Here is a 6,001-nt window from a genome sequence, read left to right as displayed (position 1 = left end):
TTTTTTTTTAATTACTTAGACTTTTCTACCTAGCTGATCATGTAATTGGTGTTAAACACATTTTACTTCATCTTTTCCAGTCTGAATGACTTTTCTGTTTTCTTGCCTATTGCATGGGCTACTCCAATAGGATGATGAATAAAAGTGATGAGAGCACCGTTAATTTCCTGGGTGTGATCACTGTACTACAGTCATGTACGATGGTTATCACCGGAAGAAGTTACATGGAGGGTACACAGAACTCTCTATACTGTTTTCGGAACTTCAATGTGGTCTAAAGTTATTTCAAAATAAAAAACTATTAAAAAAAAAAAAAAAAAAAGCAGTGAGATCAGATATTCTTGTCTTACTCCCAGTCTTAGAGAGAGAACATTCAGTCCTTCACCAGGAGGTATGTTAGCCACAGGCTTTTCGATGCTGTTTATCAGATTAAAGGAGTTCCTCCCCTTCCGAGTTTTGCTAAGAGTTTTTATTGTGAAGAAGTGTTGGATTCTGTCAAATGTTTTTTCTGTATCTTTTGAGATGATCATACTTTTTTTTTTTTTTTCCTTTTTAGTCTGTTAATATGGTGAATTACATTGATTGTAGAATGTTGAACCAACCTTGCATTCCTGGAATAAACCAACTTTGTCATGATGTATTTTCATTTTGATATATTGCTGGATTCAACTTGCTGAATGTTTTAAAAATTTTTATTGTGTTCTAGATGAAAGTTTACAGAGCCAATTAGTTTTTCATTCAAAAATTTACACACAAATTGTTTTGTGACATTGGTTGCAATTCCCACAATGTGTCAGCACTCTCCCACTTCCCCTTTCCGCGTTGGGCTCTCTGTGTCCATTCGTCCAGTTTTCTTGTCCCTTTCTGCCTTCTCATCTTTGCTTTCTGGACATTATTGCCCATTTGGTCTTGTATATTTGATTGAACTAAGGAGCATGTATCTCACGTGTGTTATTGTTTTTATGTAACCGGGCTCTTCCAGGCCTGCTTGGCAAGGCCACAGAGACATGAAACGGGTGGAAGCGAAAGCAGCTTTATTTGGTTGGCCAAGCAAAGGAGCACACTGGGACCTGCACCGCCAAGATGGCGCCCAAGGGGTTTATATGGATGAAGTAAATTGGGTCTGGGGTCTTCAGGAATGCCTCAAGGTGGAGCCAGCTTGCTGATTGGTCTGGCCCGAAAAGGTGTTCCTGGGGCAGTCTGGCCTTTCTGCGCCTCCTCAGTCTAAAAAGTGGGGGAGCCTCTCAAACCAGATCTCAGGCTGGGACCCCTCGCTTCTGAAAGCCTTCCCCCAATCCTGGGCCGCTAAAGTTTGGTACCGTCCAGTGGGAGAAGAGTTCCGGGGTCACCCAGAGGACAGGGTCGATGGTTCTGTGCATGTCAGGCGGGCCAGATCTAGTTCTTGCCAGTTTCAGCTGGTCCTGCGACCCCAGTCTTGTTTTCCTCAACTTGGCCAGAAACAGGAAGCACACCTAAATAAGGAGGTAGCTTAAAGACAGGGAATTAGTTCCTATATCATAGAAGATGGCAGGCAGAGCCCTTTGCCTACTCAAGACGGCGGGCGGACTGCCCGTGTCATATAGGCCTATCTAATCTTTGGCTGAAAGGTGGACTTTGGAGTGGCTTCAGTTCTGAGTCAGCAGAGTGTCTGGGGGCCATAGTCTCGGGAGTTCCTCCAGTCTCTGTCAGACCAGGAAGTCTGGTCTTTTTTTGTGAATTCAACTTGCTGAATTTTTTGCTGAGGATTTTTGCATCTGTGTTCATGAGGGATATTGGTCTGTATTTTTCTTGTATGTCAGGTTTTGGCATCAGGATAATGGTGTCCTCATAAATGGTTCTCTCATTCTCTATTTTCTGGAAGACGTTGTGTTGGCTTGGTCTTATTCTTCTTCAACTGTTTGACAGAATTCACCAGTGAAGTCACCTGGGCCCAGAGTTTTCTTTGTGTGAAGGCATTTTATTTTTGGTTTATTTAAATCTTTAACAGTTCTATGAAGGTATAATTATCTACCATAACATTTACCAATTCCAAGTGCACACTAGAACAGGATTACCATGTGGAAAGTAACTCACGATCTCATTTTTTCCACCCAGCTCAGAGATGATTTTTGTGGGTTTCCTTTTTGCTAACAAACTGCATGCTGGACACACGAGGGTCCAACCTGCACCCAGTTACTGTCCTTGTGAGTCCAGTGTATCATGACCTTCTGAAGAGCTCTCAAGGACTGACTTTCAGTTCCTTTGTCTTGTTTGTGGTTCTTCATTTCCCGCTCACCCCTCAGCTGGATGCTTGATGGCTTCTGCTCTTACCGCTCCACCGGCTGCTCTCATGCTCATCACCAAGAACACCAAGCCTTTCTTCTTGCTCAGTGGACATGCTGCAGACCTGGTCTGACTTGACCTCCCCAAGTATTTGACAGTTGATGACTCTCTCCTTGAAAGACTCTCTTCTATGGCTGGGCTGGCCAGGTTCCCAGCCGAAAAGAGACGGCACCTCCAATTAGGACAATCTGCTGTTGTTGCTGTTAGTTGCTGTCGAGTCGGCCCCTGACTCATGGCAGCCTACACACAATGGAATGAAACAGTCCTTGGCCCTGCACCACCCTCATGGCCAGCTGTACATCAGAGTGTTGTGCTCCATAGGGTTTTCATTGGCTGATTTTTGGAAGTTGATTGCCTGGCCTTTCCTCCTAGTCCATCATAGTCTGGAAGCTCCGCTGAGAACATGTTCAGCATCATAGTAACACGCAAGCCTCCACTGACAGATGGGTGGTGGCTCCGCACGAGGCCGGGAACCAAACTTGGGTATCCTGCACGGGAGGTAAGAATTCCATCACGAAACCACCACTGCCGCTAGGATCATCTAAGGAGGGTTTCATAAAGGGACTGTTTAGAGAGGTGTGAGCAGGGGTAGTGTGGTACTCTGGGGAGCTAGCACCATCCTGGGTCAGAAGAAACAAGGGGAGGGAACAGGTAGTGGAGCCCCAACAGAGAGAGTGGAACAGAGGGAGCTGCACTGAGAATGCCATGAGGGACTCTGCAGGAGGGAACTGGGGACCCCAACCTCACCCCCCTCCCTCCTTCCAGCCACCAGTGGGGACTGCCCTGTGGTCAACCCCACAGAACCTCCTAGGGTCAGCCTCCAGGGACACAGGGCAGGGCGGGGAAGGAAGAATAGGGCTGAAGGGACAGAAGGAAGCTACCCTTGGCTTTAGGCTACCATGCTGGTCTGTTTCCCTCCCTGTCTGAAGGCACTGTGATGGTTAAGGTTGTGTGCCGACGTGGCTGGGCCATGATTCTCAGTGGTTGGCAGCTACGGTGTAGTTTGGCAGTCATGTAATGATGTTAATCACCTCCATGACGAGATTTGATATAATGTGATCACCTCCATGATGGGATCTGCTGTGAGTGGCAATCAGTTGAAAGGGAGCTTCCTTGGCGGTGTGGCCTGCATCCAATATAGGTGGACTTTCTGGCAAGGCTCACGGGCTTTTGCTTGCTCTGGATCCTGCATCTGGCTCCTGTGACTTGAGCTAGCAGCTTACCTGCTGATCTTGGGATTCACTGATCTCCACAGCCTGTCAGAGCCCTGCTGTCTGACCTGCTGATCTTGGTTTCACCAGCCCCTGCGGCTAGGTGAGTTGGGAGAAGCCTCCAGCCTGACCCAGGGACTTGGGACATTCCAACCTCTACAACCGTGTGAGCCATCTCCTTGATATAAATCTCTCTGTATCTATATTTATATGCTTTACTGGCTTTGCTTCTCTAGAGAACCCAGCCTAAGACAGGAGCTTTCGCCACCTCCAACGTGGGTAACTGAGTGCTATGTGTCAGGTCACTTTCTAAGGCTTTTATATGTATTAAGCCGTTTAACAGTCACAACAGCCCTGTGAATTAGCTACCATTTTCCTGTTACGGATGAGGCCATGAAGCAGCGAGGTTAGGTAACTGGTCTGGGGCCACACAGCTAGGAAGGTGCAGAGCCGGGCTGGAGCTCCGCAGTGACTCCAGGGCCACATTCTTAACCACCGTACTGTTTCTCTTGGACCATCTTGGGCTAATGCTTCAGAGCCCGGGAGGAGTTGGACTGGGTGACACGACCTCCAGAAAGGATCCCCTGACCTGTGGTGTGCTGACGTGCCCATTCCAACACTCACACGGCATACCCAACGTCCTGTGTCAAGAACTCTCTTGCGGGTGTTTGCCTGGGCTCCCCGGAAGAAAGCACGCTCCACGAACGCTGGGGTGTGCAGCCACATAGCTGGCATCTCTCCGTCCCTCCGGGGCAGTGTGCTTCAAGAACCACAGAGACAGGAGAGTTCACAGTCCCCTCTGACACTTTATTGTTCATAAAACAAATGGATCCAGGAGGCAAGGGGGCACAATCAGGTGCTTACAGTAGCGAATATAAAAAAAAAAAAAAAAACCAAACCCATAGCCGCTGAGTTGACTCCAACTCATAGCGAATAAACAGGGAAGGAAAAAGAAAGAGGCTGGTGGTAAGACTGAAATATCTCAGATAAAAGTATCTGAAAACACCGTGTGAAATGCTGCTTCCAGACACCCAAGGTGCGGCTCAGGCACTGACACGGACACTCTAGGATCATCTCTTTTATCGACTGGACCAAGTCCTCCAAGCTTCCTAGCTCCGTCTCTCTCCAGGTTTAAATACCACAGCCCCACCGTCACCCACTTTATCCAGGAGCTGGGTCGGAGAGCCCAGCCAGGGGAAGTGAGAAAAGCTGGGCTCGCGCAGGCAACGCTCAGTAGAGTGGGTTCTAGATGGAGGAGCCACCTCGGCAGCTTATCTCCCTTCTACTCTCTGTGGAGGAGACAGACACCAGTCAAGAAAGGGGGGCCTTACTAGGTGCCCTCCATGAGGCCGTGCTCAAGTTTCCAAGCAGGTCAGCACAGTAATGTCAGAGGGCAGAAGAAGGTCCCTTGCCTGCCCAGCCGCGTGGCTTCGTGTGACCATGAGAGAATCACATAGAATGAGGTAGCTTCTTTGGGGAAGACACTGTGGGCTGCTGATAACGTCCCTTCTCAGCTTTGGTCGAGGCTGACCTCTGCCCCAAGCCCTCCCTGCCTCTACCCTGGGGGGTCAAAACAACAGGACCAATGACAATGGGAACCAATGACAATGGGGGCCAATGACAATGGGGGCCAATGGCAACACAGACCAATGTCAACCAGAATCAATGACAATGGGCATCAATAACAACGGGGACCACTGGCTGGGGACCAATGACAACAGGGACCACTGATGAGCCCACCTGTGTGCGAAGTTTCCATGGGGTACGGGCTGCAGAATGCCCACTGGACAGGGGAGAAATGAGGGCCAGGGGAGGAAACCCCACCGGTGTGGCCTCATTCACAAACACTCACCTCCAGGATAAAGCAACCCCGGGTCCAGGGTCAAACATGGGTGGCCAGAACCTGGGGGCCACTTTTCTTCAGGAAATGAAAAGTTCAAGTCACTCATGAGTCTTTAAAGGCATGAACCATTTCTGATAGCTGCTAGAAAAAGGCAGCGTCTCCTTATCTTTGTGTCTGCCAGCCGAGGACCGACTGCACCCGCTCTGTGGCATCTCCTGGGCTACTGGAACAGCCTCCTTCACTACAGGACTTTGCTCCGGGCGATAAGAGGGGGCGACTCCATTACATAGGGAAGAAAACCACTGTCATGAAACCTCAAAGCACTACACAACTGAAGAACTTTCCTGAAGGGAGAAAACGGCATCGCTGGCCACGTGATGGAGGGCGCTTCATGGCAGGTCTGGGAGCTAAGGGGGGAGCTGGACCCTTTCCTGCAGCTTCCTGCCCGTGTCCCAGAGCCTGCCTTCCCAGGCAGCCCTGCGATGTCCTGCGATGTAAACATTTTTGTTCCCAAGGACTGAGAGGGGGTGTACAACGCCCGGGGTTCATGAGGACGGAGGACAAGGGGGTAGCCTGGGAGTTCCCGCGGGGCAGGTCTGTTTCAAACCCGGGGCTGTGTTCCCAG

The sequence above is a fragment of the Trichechus manatus genome, unplaced genomic scaffold (assembly GCF_000243295.1).
Source record: "Trichechus manatus latirostris isolate Lorelei unplaced genomic scaffold, TriManLat1.0 scaffold00028, whole genome shotgun sequence".
Taxonomy (NCBI): domain Eukaryota; kingdom Metazoa; phylum Chordata; class Mammalia; order Sirenia; family Trichechidae; genus Trichechus; species Trichechus manatus.
The sequence above is the reverse complement of the archived record's forward strand: the minus strand, read 5'-3'. Positions refer to the sequence as shown.